Here is an 18,334-nt window from a genome sequence, read left to right on the forward strand (position 1 = left end):
CTTCTTGTCAGAGACTGAGTAGAGCAGAAGCACCAGAGGTGGAGGACATTTCTGCCCAATGCAGGACTCTTTTAACACACAACATTTGTTCTAGGATTCCCCATTAGCCTGATTTAAGGCTTTTTCAGGAAAGAATTGCAGTCTGAAGCTTCTCGTACCCAGTATTTTTTCCTTTTCTCTCTCCTTTCACAGATGTCAGATAAAACCTGATCATACACTGAAGTCTCTTCCAGGATCCCCATACCCCTTCCTTCTCTTCTTTCTTTATCCTTTCCAGGTGTTTCTTCCAATAACTCTTATGCATCTAATCTTTCTTGATAAATTCTTCTCTGAAAACCAAAATTGACATGATGATTTAAGAGAGAAAATTATGCATTACTCATTCACTGAATCTAATCAAAGAAATACATCCAAAGTAATTTTGCAAGGTATAGGTGGTATAGATGGTAAGCTTATAGCTTTTTGCCATCAATCTATAAGGTTAACAAATTAAGCAAATAGAACCATCTGAAGAATCAGTTTCTTAATTGCATATCTGGCTGTACATCTTCACAACTAGTTTAAATTTTGGAACACAAAATCCAACCTTTAAGAATAGCCAAAATTCAGAGCACTGACAAAACTAAATGCTGATGGGGATGTGGAGCAACAGGAACTCCCATTCATTGCTGATGGGAATGAAATGGTACAGCCATTTTGGGAGAGGGTTTGGCAGATTCTTACAAAACTAAACATACTCTTACCATCCAGTCCACCAATCCTCTTTCTTAGTATTTTTCCAAAAGAGTTGAAAATGCATATTCACAAAAGCCTGAACATGGATGTTTATAGCAGCTTTAATCCTATTTGCCTAAACTTAGAAGCAACCGAGATGTCCTACAGTAGATGAATGGATGAATAAGCTGTGGTTTATCTAGACAAAGGAAGATTATTCAGCACTAAAAGAAATGAGCTATCAAACCAGGAAAACATGCAGAAAGCTTGCATGCATATTACTAAGTGAAAGAAGGCCATCTGAAAAGACTGCATACAGTATTACTTCAACTATAGGACATTTTGGAAAGACAAAACCATGGAGACAGTAGAAAGATCAGTGGTTGCCAGGGGTTAGGAGGGAGAAAAGGATGAAGAGGTGGAACACAGAGGCTTTCAGGGCAGTGAAACTACTTTGTATGATATGATAATGTGAATGAAATTATAAATTTGTCCAAACTCAGAGAATGTACAACTCTAAGAGTGAACCTTAAAGTGAACTTTGGCCTTGGGTGATTTTGATGTGTCCATCCTTTGTAGATCCATCAATTACCACAAATGTACCACTCTGATGGAGCTGTTGATCATGATGGGGTTATGCATAAATGTGGGCACAGGACATACAGGAACTCTCCGTACCTTCTGCTCAATCTTTCTCTGACCTTTCTAAAAAAGGTCTATTTGAAGTGAGAAGAAAGGAAAAAAGTAAGCCTTTATACCATACAAGGAAAAGTCCTAGATAGTAAGAACTCATATTTGAATCACACGTGCTTTGAGAAGTCTATTTTATTCCATTGGGCTTTAGTTTTCTTACCTGGAAAATCAGATTTAATAGTATTTATGTCACAAATATTTATAAAAATAAAGTAAAATGACTTAATGTCTATGGGAATGCTTGATAATCAATAAATGATAACTTCCTTCCAGCTAAACTCTTGACTATCAATGATAGAAAATCTGTAGTCATTGTATATGCTTTACAATTAATGAAGGTACATATTTTCCTTTGTTGCCGTAACCAATGCATGCCTCCAATATCGCTGAATCACAAAGGATCTGATTATAAAGTGAATATATATTGTATGTTTCTTTCCAATTTTCAGACTTGGAAAGAAGAGAGACTACTAAAAAGAAAAAGATTCTACTTTAAAGTAACCTATAAATGAAATAGCAGGAACTATAAATTCTAATACTAATCCTCCTACAGATTTATCACATACCTTGTTATTGAACCCCTAAATCTGGCAGACAAGTGTCAATGATTCCTTGTAACATACTGGCCTTATATATTTTTTTAAAGATTTATTTATTTATTCATGAGAGACACAGAGAGAGGCAGAGACACAGGCAGAGGGAGAAACAGGCTCCTCACCGGGAGCCCCATGAGGGACTCAATCCCGGATCCCAGGATCACACCCTGAGCTGAAATCAGACACTTAACCTCTGAGCCACCCAGATGTCCCAAGGCCTTAAACATTTTAAAAGGCAATGGCCCATGTAGTAGAGACTCCGTGAAATCTGGAGACTTCATAGAGGAGGTTGGAAGTCCTTTAGGCTGAGACATAGGGAAGGAAATTAGAAAGGAGGTGGAAGCTTTTATAGAGCAGAAGAGATTAGAGAGTAAAAAGCTGAAGACTTTTGGGGCCATGGTAATAAACTATGGAGGGCACCTAATCTTGCCTCCAGCTGAAGATTTCACTACTCAGTTGATGGCACTGGTGGTGACCCACAACTCTCAGTTGAGATACTCCATTACTTGCCCTTAGTTGAACACAGCCACTGTACCAATATGAGGCCTTCTCTACAAGGGTCAATACAGGGTACCAAACACCTGGCTGCCTTGACTTTAGCTGAGACTTAAGCTGGGAAGCCCCAGCTTTAGATCTATTTCTTGTAAGAATTGCTGAACTGAGTGGGAAAAATTAGAGAGGGAGACAAACCATGAGAGACTCCTAACTCTGGGAAACAAACAAAGGGTTGCAGAAGGGGATGTGGGTGGAGGGATGGGGTTAAGTGGGTGACAGGCACTAAGGAGGGCACTTGATGGGATGACCACTGGGGGTTATATGTTGACAAATTTAATTTAAAGAAAAAAGAAAAAAAAAAAGAATCGCTGAAGCCTTGGTCACACCTGCATTGCAGTTCAACTTCTCCTGCCAATTCCTGCTTCAATACTGCCACAGAGGTGCTGCTTATCAAAGTTTTCTTTTTTTTTTTTTTTTTTTAATTTTTTATTTTTTTATTTTTTATTTATTTTTTTTTTTTTTCAAAGTTTTCCCCAATAACTCTCTGCTTGCAAATTCTTAGCCTCTAGGGAACCTAACCCAAGATATTAGCCCCATCAAAAAGTATCAAAAGATGGAATGAATGAATTCAGTTGAGTGTCACAGTCATGAAGGGCCCTAGGATGGGCCCTAGAAATATGCATAAGAAAGAATAGGTTTGGACAGATTTACTACAGCAGAAGACAGCAGCCACTAGTATATTAGTATGTGAGCACTGATAAACTTGCATTATTTCAATTTGAAGCTGAAATATATCCTGGGGCCTAGATAAAAAAAAATATATTTTTTTTCCTTAGATCAATTGGCCTGTGTAAAGAACTTACCCTAGCCTTAAAAGTGAATATAAGTAACAATTTGATGAATAAATAACCAAATAAATAAATGGAAAATAATACAAAAGCATACTTAAGGGTTGAAACCTGTCATGAAAGGCAGCCTCAAAGCTTACTGGCCAGTCAAAATTGGATAAAATTACCTGGGACAATTGGAAACCATTTTTTATTCCAATTACTTGCAATTGTCTAGGGCAGTTTTTCTCATTTATAACTTTGCACATTATTTATCAACAACTCAGTTTTCTGGGCTGCGCTTGCAACAGTTAAGTTCTTCCTTCCTTATATTAACTTAAAACTCCATTTTAATTTCTTCAACAGTCCCTTCTTGGCCCCCCCTGCTAGAAACAATTTAAATACTTAACCTTATTTACCCTTAGCCAACTACTGACAACAAATGTATTTACATTTTACTTTCTTTATATAAATTATGCTTAAAATAAGGATGTAAAATGCCCCTTCAGATCTGTCCTTTATTTTTCGTCTTACTTCTATTCTTTATTAAAGTTTGTCAACACTTTAATTTTAATGGAATACCCATATTGTGACATGGTATCAGGGGCCTAAAGCAATGAAAGTGTGATACATTAAAGGCTTGCTGCCTTCTCTCCAAGAAAATATAATAATTAGTAAATCATGACCAAAACTGTATACATCAGTAGCAGATGTGATAGTCTATATTCTATGCCTATTACTTTGAAATTCCAGCTTCACTAGTCTCAGCACAAATCTTGGGTCAGCCATGGGCCTCAATTGACACTTATTATTTCTCCATTTCTCTCATATTTGGCTAAGGTCACTCCTACTATCAGAATGACCCTTTGGCATACTGATGTCAATCATAACATTCCAAAACAAAAGGGATATCTGTCAAGCAAACATTCTTCTTTTTTTTTTTTTTTCAAACTTCAAACTCATCAAAAACAGTACAAGGAAGCAAAAATGATTTTCAAAGTTGTGGAAGGAGGAGGAGCTGGAGAAAGGGATTTCACCAGTGTTAAAATTGTGTCATTATATGTCATCAATTTTTAAACCCAATTTTTACCACATATTTCATAATAGAGACAGAATATGGGTAGCTGATATATAACTTTTCTCCAAAATGTTGCTGCAAGTAAGTAAAAGAAATTTTGAAAAGCTGCATAATTTGTAGCAATTAATAGGATCTCTCTGCAGCACTGGCTATAAAAGCAAATGCCTATCCTTTGCCATTCTTATCTAGGCCAATAGCCTCTTAAAAGAGACTTGCATGTTTTTAAACATAGAGGGATTTCTTTAACAAGATAAAACAACATTAGGAAGTGAATTTGGCCTATAGGTGAGATAGGACTTTATTTACTTGGACAAAGGCTGCAACATACTTATATTTATTGAATATCTTTCAATATTAACCCATTTCATTCTCCTAATCACCCTCTGAGGAATATACCATTATCTTCTTATATAAATGAGGAATCAGACTGACTTGGAGGTAAAATATAACCTGTCCAAAGTCCATAGTTGTTAATTGTCAGAGCTGTCATTTGCACTCAGACTATCCAATTCTAGAATAGAATTCTTTTAAAAGTAATATATTGCAAAGGCAAAGTCAGAAGAGCAAAAACACATGCTCCATTAAACAGAAGGCCAGGGAACAATCAGCACATTCACTAACCTGAGTTCTCATTCGTAATAGGAGAAAAATATCAATAGATATTGTTCTATAATTTAGTTTCTCATCTTGCCCAAAGATTGTGAGTTCCATTAAAGAAGAAATCTAGTTGAGTTTTATCTCCCAACCTGGACAGAACTTGGAACATAAATACTCAATATACATATATCTGATAAATAAAGGAACTTGATAAAAAAGTATAAAAACCTGAAATTTTATCCTTTCTCTCCATGCTTGTACTTTTGTGTATAACATTTGCCTTATTTTGTCAGTAGTATCTGTTGTCTCAGGAACTATTTTGACTGTAAGTATGAATGTCAAAAGAAGAAGTCAATGTTCATCTTATGACATCCAAATAAGACCTTTGGGACTCAAAACTGAAATGAAAACCTTGAGAGAAAAGTATTTTTTGCAGCTCAAAAAGTGAAGCCCTAGCATAACTGATTTTCCTGTAATACTGAGAGGCAATAAAGGCTTGTTCAGGGTTGAGTTGTGGGGAAAATCTTCAGAACCAGGATAAGACAGAAAAAGAAGAAGAAAGAATATAAAAGTTAAGATGTACAGGAGGTCAACCAAGAAGTTTAAAAGTATAGAATCCCAGCCTGAAAAAGTATAGAATCCCAGCCTGAAAGAATTAAAGGAAAGAAAGAAAAGAAAGAAAAAAAGAAAGAAAGAAAAAAGAAAGAAAGAAAGAAAGAAAGAAAGAAAGAAAGAAAGAAAGAAAGAAAGAAAGAAAAAAGGAAAGGAAAGGAAAGGAAAGGAAAGGAAAGGAAAGGAAAGGAAAGGAAAGGAAAGGAGAAAAGAAGGAGGGAGGGAAGGAAGGAAGATGGAAGAACATAAGGAAGGAAGGCAATATTCAAGGAGATGAAGGTTGAGATGTTTCTAATACTTACATTCAAGAAGCCCCCTACAATCCATGTATGTTAACTAAAACAAACAAACAAATCCTCACTTAGATATATAATAGAGAAACTACAGAACATGAAACACAGATGGGAAAATCCTATAAGCAGCCAATGTGAAAATATCAGTTATCTCTAGAGGAAAACTATCAAACTGACAGCTGACATCCCCACAGCAACATTGGAAGCCAGAAAAAAAAAATGATTTCTTCAATATGTTAAGAGAAAATAACTGTCAAGTTAGAATTCTAAATTTACCAAACTAATTTTCAACAAAGCCCAATGTTGCATTTTTTTAACCAATAGACATAACAGAATATCCTTCAAGTAAAGTAAAATTTATATCATAAATAAGGTATGAAAAGGACAAGAAAATGGCAAACATGTAGGTCAATTTAAACACATCAGAACAGTACAAAAAAACCCTACAATTTGGGGTCCTTAATGTCAATTTAGAGCTTCAAAATCATGTTTTTAATTCATTTGGTCTCATTATAGGTAGATTAGTGTCTTATTGCTAATGTTACAAATTGCCATGACTCAGTGGCTTAAAACAACACAAATTTATTATATTGCAATTCTGTTGGTCTCAGCTAAATCAGAGTGTGGGCGGGGCAGTGTTTCCACTGGAAGCTCTAGCACAGCTTTAGGAAATAATTCATTTCCTTGCTTTCCCTAGCTAAAAGTCTCCCTCTAAGTCTAGAGCTTGACTATCTTCCTTGGCTTACAGCCATTTTCCTTCATCTTTAAAACCAGCAAGATTAGGGTGAATCTATCTCATGCGATCCCCCTGGTTCTCCATTTTCTGCCTCACTCTTCCACTTTATATGAACTCTTGTGATTACATTGGGCCTAGATGGATAATCCAGAAAAATCTGACCATCTCAAAGTCAGCTGATTACCAATCTTAATTCCAACTGTTACCTGAATTTCTCTTTGCCATGTAACATAAGTTCCAGGCATTAGGACACGAACATCTTTAAGATGTCATTATTCTTCCCCTACAATGTACTTCTAATTCTCTTTACCAGTTTTTTTAATATACAATAATCCATATACAGTCATGTAGAATTTTTGTATTATAAACTCTGCTTATAAACTAATTTTTAATCATAAAAATACTAGTGACAAAGTAGCGAATAAATAGAACAGACAAAGAGGTCTGGAGACTATTTAACAGTTTGTTCCAAAGGTAAAAATATTTTTACTCTATAGTCCAGCAATTGTACCCTTAGGCATTTCCCCAGGATGAATAAGAAGATATGTTCACAGAAAGGCTTGTATGTGAATATTCATAGCAGCCTTATTTACTATAGCCAAAAGCTGGCAAAAACCCAAATATTCATGAACAGCAATATAGGTAAACAAATCATGGCATATTCAGAAAAACGAATAAATTACTGATGTACTCAACAGTACAGGTGAATCACAATGATCATTTTGTTGAATGAAAGAAGCCATATAAATAAATACAAAGGAATACATACTATAGGATTCATTTACATCATATTAGAGAACAAATCTAATAATACATGATAGAAGTCAGAAGGTTTTGACTCTAGGCAGAGGTGGGAAAGTGACTGGAAGAGGCCAAAAGGGAATTTTTTAGAGTGTATGGGTGGTGGTTACTTATGCATATACAATTGTGAAAATTCAGTGAACTTGAGAACTGTTTTCAAATAATCTATCCAAGCTCCCTGGTCACTATAGAGCATCTGAGTAACTTTAAACTCTACTTGTCTTGCACAGATCGTTTTCATTCCTCTATTAAATTTACTCTCAGACATTCTCATTTGTTAAAATTACTTATAGAGAATCAGAAAAAAAGCTCAATTTATTCTTGGATCTAAACAAAGTAGCTAAACAAAAATATTGTCCCAATTTAAACATGTTCCCATCCACATAGCTGTTTTCAGGGAACCAATGTCCTTGCCTTTCTCTCATGCTGATGCTTTATGTATTTCTCTTCCAAATTTATAATCCACAATGACTGTACTCAGTGTTACAGGAGAGGAGTGCATTATTGCAGGCTCATTACCTTCAAAAAGGTGTGTATCTATTTCTCATTAATTAGGATGAAATAAGATCAAATAATAGCCCAATTCATGATAATTTCTGTTCTTGTAATTGACATCATCAAACAAATGAATTCAAGAACAATGAATATTTCCAATTAGAATTTCTTCAACCTTATTTACATTCAATTTTACCTTATAAAAATTTAAATTCAATCAATTTTTATTTACTGAAAGTATATCTGTAAGAAGCTCACACTAATTAGATCTGAAGTACAAAATTCAATTATATAAGGTAGGTCAGGTTAAACTCATTTGTCAAACTTCAAATTATAAGTAACTTTCAGATAGCTTCTTACTATATACTTACATTTCCTGTGTCAAAATATTTTGTATAAGTAACTTCTAAAAAACTAAATGCTTTGAACTTCACATTTTCTTATCTTTATCAATCTATGAAACATTATTTCACTTATTTTGTCCAAAACTAAGGGTGACATGCCAGTTTTTTTGTTTTGAAGTATACCTGCAACACAATCTTACATTAGTTTTTAGTGTAAAGCATAGTAAATTTGACAACTCTATACATTATTCCATGCTCATCACAAGTGTAGCTACCATCTATCACCATACGATACTATCACAATACCAGGGACTATATTCCCTATGCTGTACCCTTGATCCTGGTGACTTATTGTGACACGTCAGTTTTAATTATCTTTCCACTAATTGTAAAAATGGTACTTTTCTAAAAAAAAATCCCAAATCAATCCCTAATTTTTCAAACTTCAACTTGTTTTTCACTTTCATTTCATGTTTCTGAACATTTAGTAACATCCGGAGACATATATTTAGTTTTTAACTTTGAAATTAATTTAGAAAAAAACTATGGATCTCAATTTACCAATGAATCAGTAAAAAAAATTAATACTCATTTCTTTGTCAATTCAAATTTATCCTTATATTGGGACACCTGGGTTGCTCAGCGGTTGAGCATCTGTCTTTGGCTCAGGGTGTGATCCCGGGGTTCTGGGATTGAATCCCGCATCAGGCTCCCTGTGAGGAGTCTGCTTCTCCCTCTGCCTATGTCTCTGCCTCTCTATCTGTGTCTCTCATGAATAAATAAATAAAGTCTTTTAAAAAATAAATGTATTCTTATAAACATGCACAAAATTGAACCAATTAAAGAGCGAGCATATTTCAAAAAAATTGAAAACAATAAATGTTTTCTTGTTATGGATCCATAACAAAAGTTAAAAAAAAAGTAGTTTTAAATGACATACATTTATATGTGCCTATATACTATCTTATGACACAAAATATAGTTTGTACAGAGCAGTTCTGAGCTGTGGAGACCATTCTGCAGGAGGTAAGAGCCTGGGCATCAGGCCACCACTATGCCTGTGTCAGATCCCTCTGGCCCAGCCAGACCCAGTCTGGCCTGTTCAGGCTAGTAGCCATGGGCCATGGCTCCCAATGAAAATTATATGACATTAAATATTTGGGGTGATATCTTTCTGAAAGACTTCAAGAATTACAGAAGACAAAAAAAAAAAAAAAAAAAAAAAAAAAAAACCACTAATGCATTTGAGAAAGTGGTAAAGTTTGGCTGGAGAGGAAGAACTCTGCTGTCCTGATCTGCAGCTTGGCTGGATACTAAGATGCCTGTGGGCATGAAGAGCCAGGGGTCTTTTGGCAATGAAGAGAACTATGACCCAAATTATGAGGAAGAAGAAGATGAGGAACCGTGGGGGGGGGGCACAGAGAACTATTACATGGGAGTAGCCAGCAATGTGGAGCAGCACGGGGCCAACGCCTTTGATCCTGATGAGTACCAATTCACTTCTTGACCTATAAAGAGTTTGAGGGTACTCTCAAAGAGCCCATAAATAGCTTAGCCTCTGTCATAAAGGCCACTGAGATGCTCACTGCCATTAGCACATCTTCCCTATGGCACTGGTATCTCATTTAGTTGCTAAACTTATATTAGTTAATTTCCACTGTCAAGTAGCAGAGATACTGGACAGATACAAGTCTAATTCTCCTCAGTTGCTCATTGAGGCTCAAGTTCAGCCCCACCCCTCAAAACATGTCCCTACAGCCCACCCCCATCCCAACACTACATAGTGCGTATGCAGTTTGTGCAGAAGGAAAACCTACTTTCTCTGGCTTATCAGCACCAGTTTTGTCACAGCTTCTGGGAGCAGCACCATTCAGTACTTGGATGGCATGGGTGTAAATGTCTCTTGCATGGCTCAGGACTGTCCACTCCAAACACCAGAGAGCTTTGTGTTTCCATTGCTGCCTGATGAAGAATTGAGAGACAAACACAGGGACTACCTCTTTAGGGACTACATGGAAAATCATTACCAGCTCCAGCTGTGTTCTGATGCAGATTGCCCCCCTGATTATTCAGGTATAGAAGCCCAGTGCTAAGTACAGTGCAATCGGTGCAATGAGGTCTTCTATTTCAACTATTGTCAGATTTATCACACCCCCCACAGACTATGCCATAATCTGGAAATGGCTCAGGAAATGTGCTGGTAACTCTGAAATAGCCGACTCCATTACTGCTCATGCTAAAGACTGTCCCAAGTGCAGCATCGTCACAAAGAAGAACAAAGGCTGCAGTCACATGCAATGCTCCAAGTGTAAACACGACTTCAGCCAGATATGTCTAGGAGACTGGAAGACCCATGGCAGTAAGTACTATGAGTGCATTTGGTACAAGTAGAACTTTGATATTGTTGACCAGAACAAGCAAGCCCAGGCCAGAGAGGACCTCATGAAGTACTTGTTCTACTTTGAGAGGTGGGAAAACCACAAGACCTTTCAGCTGGAGGTGTAGATATGCCAGCGGATTCATGAAAAGATTCAGGAAAGAGTCAAGAATTATCTGGGTACCTGGAATGACTGGCAGTACCTACAGAGTACTGTCAAGCTCTTGACCAAGTGCTGATACACCCTGCAGTACACTTACCCTTATGAGGACTACACAGACCCAGGAAGAAGCTGTTGGAATACCAGCAGGTTCAGCTGGAGGCTGAAATTGAAAACCTCTCATGGAAAGTGGAGTGTGCAGACAGCTATGACAGTGGGGACTTAGTGCACCAGATGCACATAGCAGAACAGTGGAGGAAAAGGCTGCTGAAGGATTTCCATGACACCTAGTTCTTGGAAGATGGACATGCTGGAGTGAGGAGGATATGACTACAAGGTATTCTGGGTGAACATTCATGACCCTGGGCAACAGCCATGGCCCCACTCTGGAGACACTGACCATACACAACTTGGTCAATTTCTATGTTCTTCTCATCTTTTCACTTTTTGTTTCTACCGGCGTAGAGGCCATGTTGAAATGGCCTCTTTTTAGGACTTTTAATTCTCACTGGATGGTTGTTGGGAGGAAGGGAAAGTGTTTTTGTTTTTTTGGGTTTTTTTTGAATGACTATTAATAGTATTAGGCTTTTACAGCTTTGTAATTTTCAAAGGTTGTATAATTATTAAAAAATGCAGATCACAGAATTACATAGAACCTTTTAAAAAATAAATTGGCTTTGGCATGTTTCAAAAACACTTTGTATAGACTTTAATGACATTTGTTGAAATGAGCTGAATTCACATTGCTATTAACGCACACATATATATTTTAGACAATATTGAATTTAAAAACACTTAACAGCCATCTTCAGATTGAGGGATTACTTATTTGTCAGGAGAAGGATATTGAGTCCCCCAGAGAAATATAAACTCACAAGTCTGTTTTCTGTGCTGCCTAATATGGTGTTTTCTGCAATTTCTTCTAGAGCTGTACAAATCTTAGTCAGTAGACTTAGTTTAATTTTAAGTAGTTTAAATTTGTATATAATAGAACAGCTTCTCTAGACAATTCAACTGTTAGCACAAATTTTCCCAGGAATCAAAGAGGTTAAAAAGAATTATCTCATGGACACTGTATATTCTACTTGTTAATTAAATTTCTTATAAGTCATCCTTAACTCCTTTCTATCATTGTGAATGACATTTACTTAATTTTATTGTATTCCTAAATAAATACAATCTGACTTAATTCTTATTTGTCTCTCCTGGAATCCTTTGGTTAGCTTCTCACTATTGGGAATCAAAATAGTTGTAATTATACCTATTGAATAATTACTTTGTATTTATACCTGTTGTATACTCAATGGCCACACTACCCTGTCTTAGTGTTCGCCTTCGAAAACAAATATGCTCCCTGAATCCAGACCTTTAACAGATATGCCCACTAGAGTTCCCTCATTTAAGATAAAAGCATCAGGATTACCCTGAGATTATATGTGATAAAGTCTCCTCAATTCCCCGTTAATCTAATGTAGATTATTCCACTGTTAATGAGAAGGTACCTAGGAGAGTTGGAACTGAAGTGAATGTTCAGGCCTAGAAGTTCCCTCATCATTAAAATAACACAGCTGCACTGACTACACACTTCCTTGTGCTCAGCGTCCTCAAATTATAGTTTATTCTGTTGGATACACTGCATTTCTCTAACCCCATCCACATTTAGCCTAAATCTAAGAGCAGTTATTTCATATCTAACCAGATCCTAACAGATGAAAGTAAATAGAGGCCAAGAAGAAGAAAAATCTCATCAGCCAAAGAAAGTGTGTGTGTGTGTGTGTGTGTGTGTGTGAGAGAGAGAGAGAGAGAGATTTCAGGCTAATTCAAAACCGTTTATCAGGAATAATCATAAAACCGTTTAAAGCATGATAATCTTGAGTGCTCAGCAATCATGTGTTTTGCTCAGCAATCACTTATCAAGAGTATGTACTGTATCACTGCAATAGGTATTGTTATGGATGCAAAATATATTAACTGAGTTGTAAAGTAAGTACACAACCGCATAGCCAATTTGGTCTCTAAAAGAGTGGCATATTTGCCTCTTGGTTGACAGTGGCATTGGAGATAAAAGTGGAAGCTCAGGGTCATGCCGTTGGTCCTTGAGTAACTGATTAGTAAATAACCACAGACTACTTCATGGGATGAGGGCAATGATTAGAAGAGATCACCTTCTTATAATTCTGTTAGTATGCTACACTCAGCTTTTCCCCCTTGTCTGACCCTCCAAGTAGAATATCCAAGAATTATACAGCATATCATCAATATGCCTTTTTTGATACCCTTTTAATGAATCTCCTTGTTCTAACGAATGGTTTTGCATTTTAGTTTTAAAATGGTGAGTATGCTAATTTGTGTAAAAGGTTAGTACCTTTTGCCGCTGGGTCTTCTTCTTGCATCTTGGAAGAGCAAATTTTGTCTGCCTCATGGGCATTCACATTGCTAAATCTCAAGGTGAATTATATTTTTTGTTTTAACTGGGACATGTAGCCCAAATCCTTGTGTCTTTTTCTCCATGTGGATTAAATTCTTGTGTGTGTGTGTGTGTGTGTGTGTGTGTGTGTTTTAAATTTCTTCCACTCTCAGAACTAACTGGTGTATCTGCTAGGGGCTCCATATCTGGGGCTAGTTTCAACTGTGGTTACATAGCCTGGATGAAATCAACAAAATGTGAAGATCCAGGAAAGTTAGCTTTAGCTAAAACCCCAAAGAGGCCATTTTCAGGCTCAAAACTTTCATATCAAATGTAAACCCAAACATTAGAGGTTATAGGGCCAAATCATAATAGGGAAATACTGGAGAGAATGCTAGATGATGTCCTGTCTTGCAACTCCTAGTGATTTAATCAGACTGTCTTCTTATCATTTATGATGATAAGTTGTTGTGAAGCTCTGCCCTGGGTAAGCCCAATGTTTGAAGTAATAATAAGTTTTACCAAATTCAATTAGTCCAGAGTTTAGGATCTCTTTCTGTGGTTACAGCTCTCCTCTTGTACATTGGTACTTCTAATAAGTCATTGAAGACCATGAATTCAACTCTTACATCACACTTCACCTACAGTATGTCCTCTACTTTGCCCATGTAATTGCCTAGTTTCCCTTCAGATAGACAACTTGTCCCTAAGAATTTGAAGGCAATTTTTGTTGAAGACTATTTTTATGAGCTAAACATAATTTTCAGCTATGGAAAAATAAAGTTTAGGAGATATAGAAAGACAGATCTTCCATCTCTGGTTCTGTTCTGGACACTGTCACTGTGGTTTGAAATAGATAATTGAGGGAATCATCCTTAGTTTGTTACTTTGGGTATCCATCAGCCAAAGATTAAGTTTTGCTAATCCTAGATCTTCTGTCAGTCAGGTTCAAAAAAATACCTGTTGGGTACTATTATTTTTTCAAACAGTCTTAGATATGTAATTTAATTGTATAAATAGTATAATACATGATTCTATCTTCTAAGAAGCTTGTAAACATGTTTCTGTTGAAAAAAAATAAAAATGAAAGAAAGACAAACATACTATATAAATACTATACTAGATTTTATGGGGGTAAACAAGTATTACATGCTATAGGATAAAGGAAATTAATGTTTTCTAGAGAAATCGTGGGAGATGATTTGGATGAGTTCTTAGTCATAATTGATCTTAAAAGGTATGTCCAATAACAAAAAATATACTAAAGTAAATTAGCATTCTACATACATTAGCAAAAGGGTTGACATGATGTTCTCTTTATTTTAAATCTCTAAACTAGTATTACTTTAGATAAATTTTTTAACAATCTGAAGGCAATGATATTCTCTGTCATTTGATGATGAATGAGATGCTTCTTGACTTCCCTTTCCTATCCAAAATAGAACTACACATAAGTATAAGTCCAGGTAACTCATGCATAAATGGACCTAAAACAGATAATAAACAGAATGTTGTAGATCATGAAGTAGCCAAAGTAGAAATGATAGGAGAGACTAGACTCTAAGATTTTATAGGAAACAGCCTTATCCTCACTCAGTTTCATGGTACAATCACAGGGATACTCTGGAGTAGTAACAGTCAGCTAAGAAGGTGTGCAAGAGTAATTATCTTTAGATTCTTACCTCATTTTCTGAATTTATACAACTTGTTTTAAGAACAGCAAATAAAGAAACAATGACAGAAAAACTGAGGATGGTTCTGAAATTTACAAATGTACTTCATTAGGAGGAAATTACCATTCTGACACAGACTGGAGTGGGATAAAGAAGAACTGTCTACAGAAGATGAAGGAAAGAGATAGTCAAAACAAAACCAGGGCAGAAACTACTCCCGGCTAAACAATCATTATTTGGAGAGAAATGACTGGAGTTCAATTCTAAAACCAAAATGAATATATTAACTTTGTAGTTTTATAACTTAAATTTTAATAACACAATGCAACAAGGTATTGAGAATATAGGTCATTCAGCATGGTAGCCATTCTTTTTTTTTTTAAGTGCACAGTTTGATGTTCTGGTATATCTATACCATATACATTATGAAATGATAACCACAATCAGGCTACTTAACATCTCCATCACCTCGCAGAGTTACTATATTTTTTACATCATTTTCTTTTTATTTTGGTTTGTGGTGAGAACACTAAAGATCTATCCTCTTAGCAAATTTCAAGTATGTGTTAGAGTACTGCTAACTATACTTGCCATGATATGTATTATACCCCCAGAACTTATTCATCTTGAATAACAGAAACCCTGTGCCCTTGGACCAATATCTCCCCATGTACTCTTTACCTCATCCCCTGGCAACCACCATTCTACTCCCTACTTCTATGAGTTTGACTATATTTTCCACATAAGTGGGATCATGCAGTATTTGTCTTTCTGTGTCTGGCTTATTTCACTTAGCATAATGCTCACTAGGTTCATCCATGATGTCACAGTTGGAAGGATTTCCTACTTCCTCATCTGTTGATAGACATTTAAATTTTTTCCATATCTTGGCTATTGTGAATAGTGCTGCAACACAAATGGGGGTGCAGACATCTCTCTGATACAAATACCATTTCCTTCAGATATATACCCAGAAGGAGGTATTGTCGATTCATATTGTAGATTAATTGATTAATTTATTGGTTATTTATTTATTTATTGCTTTTTTAAAATTCCAGTTAACATACAGTGCAATATTAGCTTCAGGTATAGATCTAGCGATTCATCACATACATACAACACCCAATGCTCATCACAAGTGCCCTCCTTAATATCCATCACCTACTTAACCCATCCTCTTGTTCACTTCCCCTCCAGCAACCCTCATTTGTTCTCTATAGTTAAGAACCTGTTTTATGGTTTGCTTCTCTCTTTTCCCACCTATGTTCACCTATGTTGTTTCTTAAATTCCACATATGAGTGAAATCATATGGTATTTGTATTTCTCTGACTTATTTTGCTTAGCATAATACTCTCTAGCTCCATCTATGTTACTGTAAATAGCAAGATTTCATTCTTTTTTATGCCTGGGTAGTATTCCATTATGTGTGTGTGTGTGTGTGTGTGTGTATACATGATATATATATCAGGCATATATATATATATATATATATATATATATATATATATATATATATATATCTCACATCTTCTTTATCCATTCATTGGTTGATGTACATTTGGGCTCTTTCCATAATTTGTCTATTGTTGATAATGCTGCTATAAATATTGGGGTACATGTATCCCTTCATTTTTATATCCTTTAGGTAAAAACCTAGTAGTGAGACTGCTGGATGGTAAGGTAGTTCTATTTTTGACTTTTTGAGAACACTTCATACTGTTTTCCAGAATTACTGTACCAGTTTCCATGCCCCATTGAAAGGAATTCCCCTTTCTCCACATCCTTTCCAATGCCTGCTATTCCCTGTATTGTTAATTTTAACCATTCTGAAAGGTGTGAGATGATATCACTTGGTAGTTTTGATTTATATTTCCCCAAGGATGAGTGATGCTGAGCACCTTTTCATGTGTCTGTCAACTGGATGTCTTCTTTGGAAAAATATCTATTCATGTCTTCTGCCCATTTGTTAACTGGATTATTTGTTTTTGGGGTATTGAGTTTTAGAATTTCTCTATAGATTATAGATAATAAGTCTATCAAATGCTTCATTTACAAATATTTTCTCCCATTCTGAATGTTGCCTTTTAGGTTTTGTTGTTTCCTTCACTGTGCAGATTTTTATATTGATTAAGTACTAAAGTTTGTTTTTGCTTTTGTTTCCCTTGCCCCAGGAGACATATCTAGTAAGAAGTTGCTATGGCTAATGTCAAAGCAGTTTCTGTATGTGTTCTCCTCTAGGATTTTGATGGTTTCCTAACTCAAATTTAGGTCTTTCTTCCATTTTTAATTTATTTTTGTGTATGATGTAAGAGGCCATATACGAAAAACCCACAGCTAATACCCTCAATGGGGAAAAACTGAGAGCTTTTCCTCTACTGTCAGGAACAAGATAGGAATGTCCACTCTCACTACTGTTATTTAACTCAGTCCTGGAAGGTGCCTCAGCAATCAGACAACAAAAAGAAATAAAAAGCATCCAAACAGGCAAGGAAGAAGCCAAACTTTTACTATTTGCAGATGACATGATACTCTAGGTAGAAAACCTGAAAGACCACCAAAAAATTGCTAGAACTTACACATGAATTCAGTAAAATCCCAGGATACAAAATCAATGTATGGAAAACTTCTGCATTTCTATACAGCAATAGTGAAGCAGCAGAAAGAGAAATCAAGAAGCCCATTCCGTTTACAACTATGCCAAAAACCATGATACCTAGTAATATTCCTAACTAAAGAGGTAAAATATCTGTACTCTGAAAACCATAAAACACTATGAAAGAAATGAAAGAGGACACAAAGAAAGGAAAAAACATTCCATGTTCATGAATTAGAAGAAAAATATCGTCAAAATGTCTATACTAGCCAAAGCAATCTACATGTTTAATGCAATCCCTATCAAATGGTAGGTACCTATCACTGGTATCAGTGGCATTTTTCACAGAGCTAGAACAAACAATCCTAAAATTTGCATGTAATGACAAAACACCTTGAATAACTAAAGCCATCTTTAAAAAGAAAAGCAAAGCTGGAGACATCACAATTCTGGACTTCAAGTTATATTACAAAACTATAGTGATCAATACAGTATGGTAGTGTCACAAAAACAGACACAGAGAAGAATGGAACAGAATAGAGAACCCAGAAATGGACCCACACTATATGGTCAACTAATAGTCAACAAAGCAGGAAAAAATATCCAATGGAACAAAAGATGGTCTCTTCAACAAATGGTGTTGGGAAAACTGGACAGCAAGAAAATAACTGGTAGTTCTATTTTTAAGGAACTTCTATACTGTTTTCCATAATGCCTATACCAACATTCCCACAAATGGTGCACAAAGTTTTCTTTTCTCCACATCCTCAACACTTATTATATCTTGTTTTCTTTATTATAGACATTCTTGCTTTTCAAAGATTTATTTATTACTTGAGAGA

The 18,334-nt window shown here is 35.7% G+C and overlaps 1 pseudogene; it reads left to right on the plus strand.

Moving 5' to 3' along the window:
• Window positions 1-9,599: 9,599 nt before the first annotated feature.
• Window positions 9,600-11,109, plus strand: LOC140622942 (E3 ubiquitin-protein ligase ARIH2-like; annotated as a pseudogene).
• Window positions 11,110-18,334: the final 7,225 nt, after the last annotated feature.

Source organism: Canis lupus, chromosome 32, assembly GCF_048164855.1.
Source record: "Canis lupus baileyi chromosome 32, mCanLup2.hap1, whole genome shotgun sequence".
Classification (NCBI taxonomy): domain Eukaryota; kingdom Metazoa; phylum Chordata; class Mammalia; order Carnivora; family Canidae; genus Canis; species Canis lupus.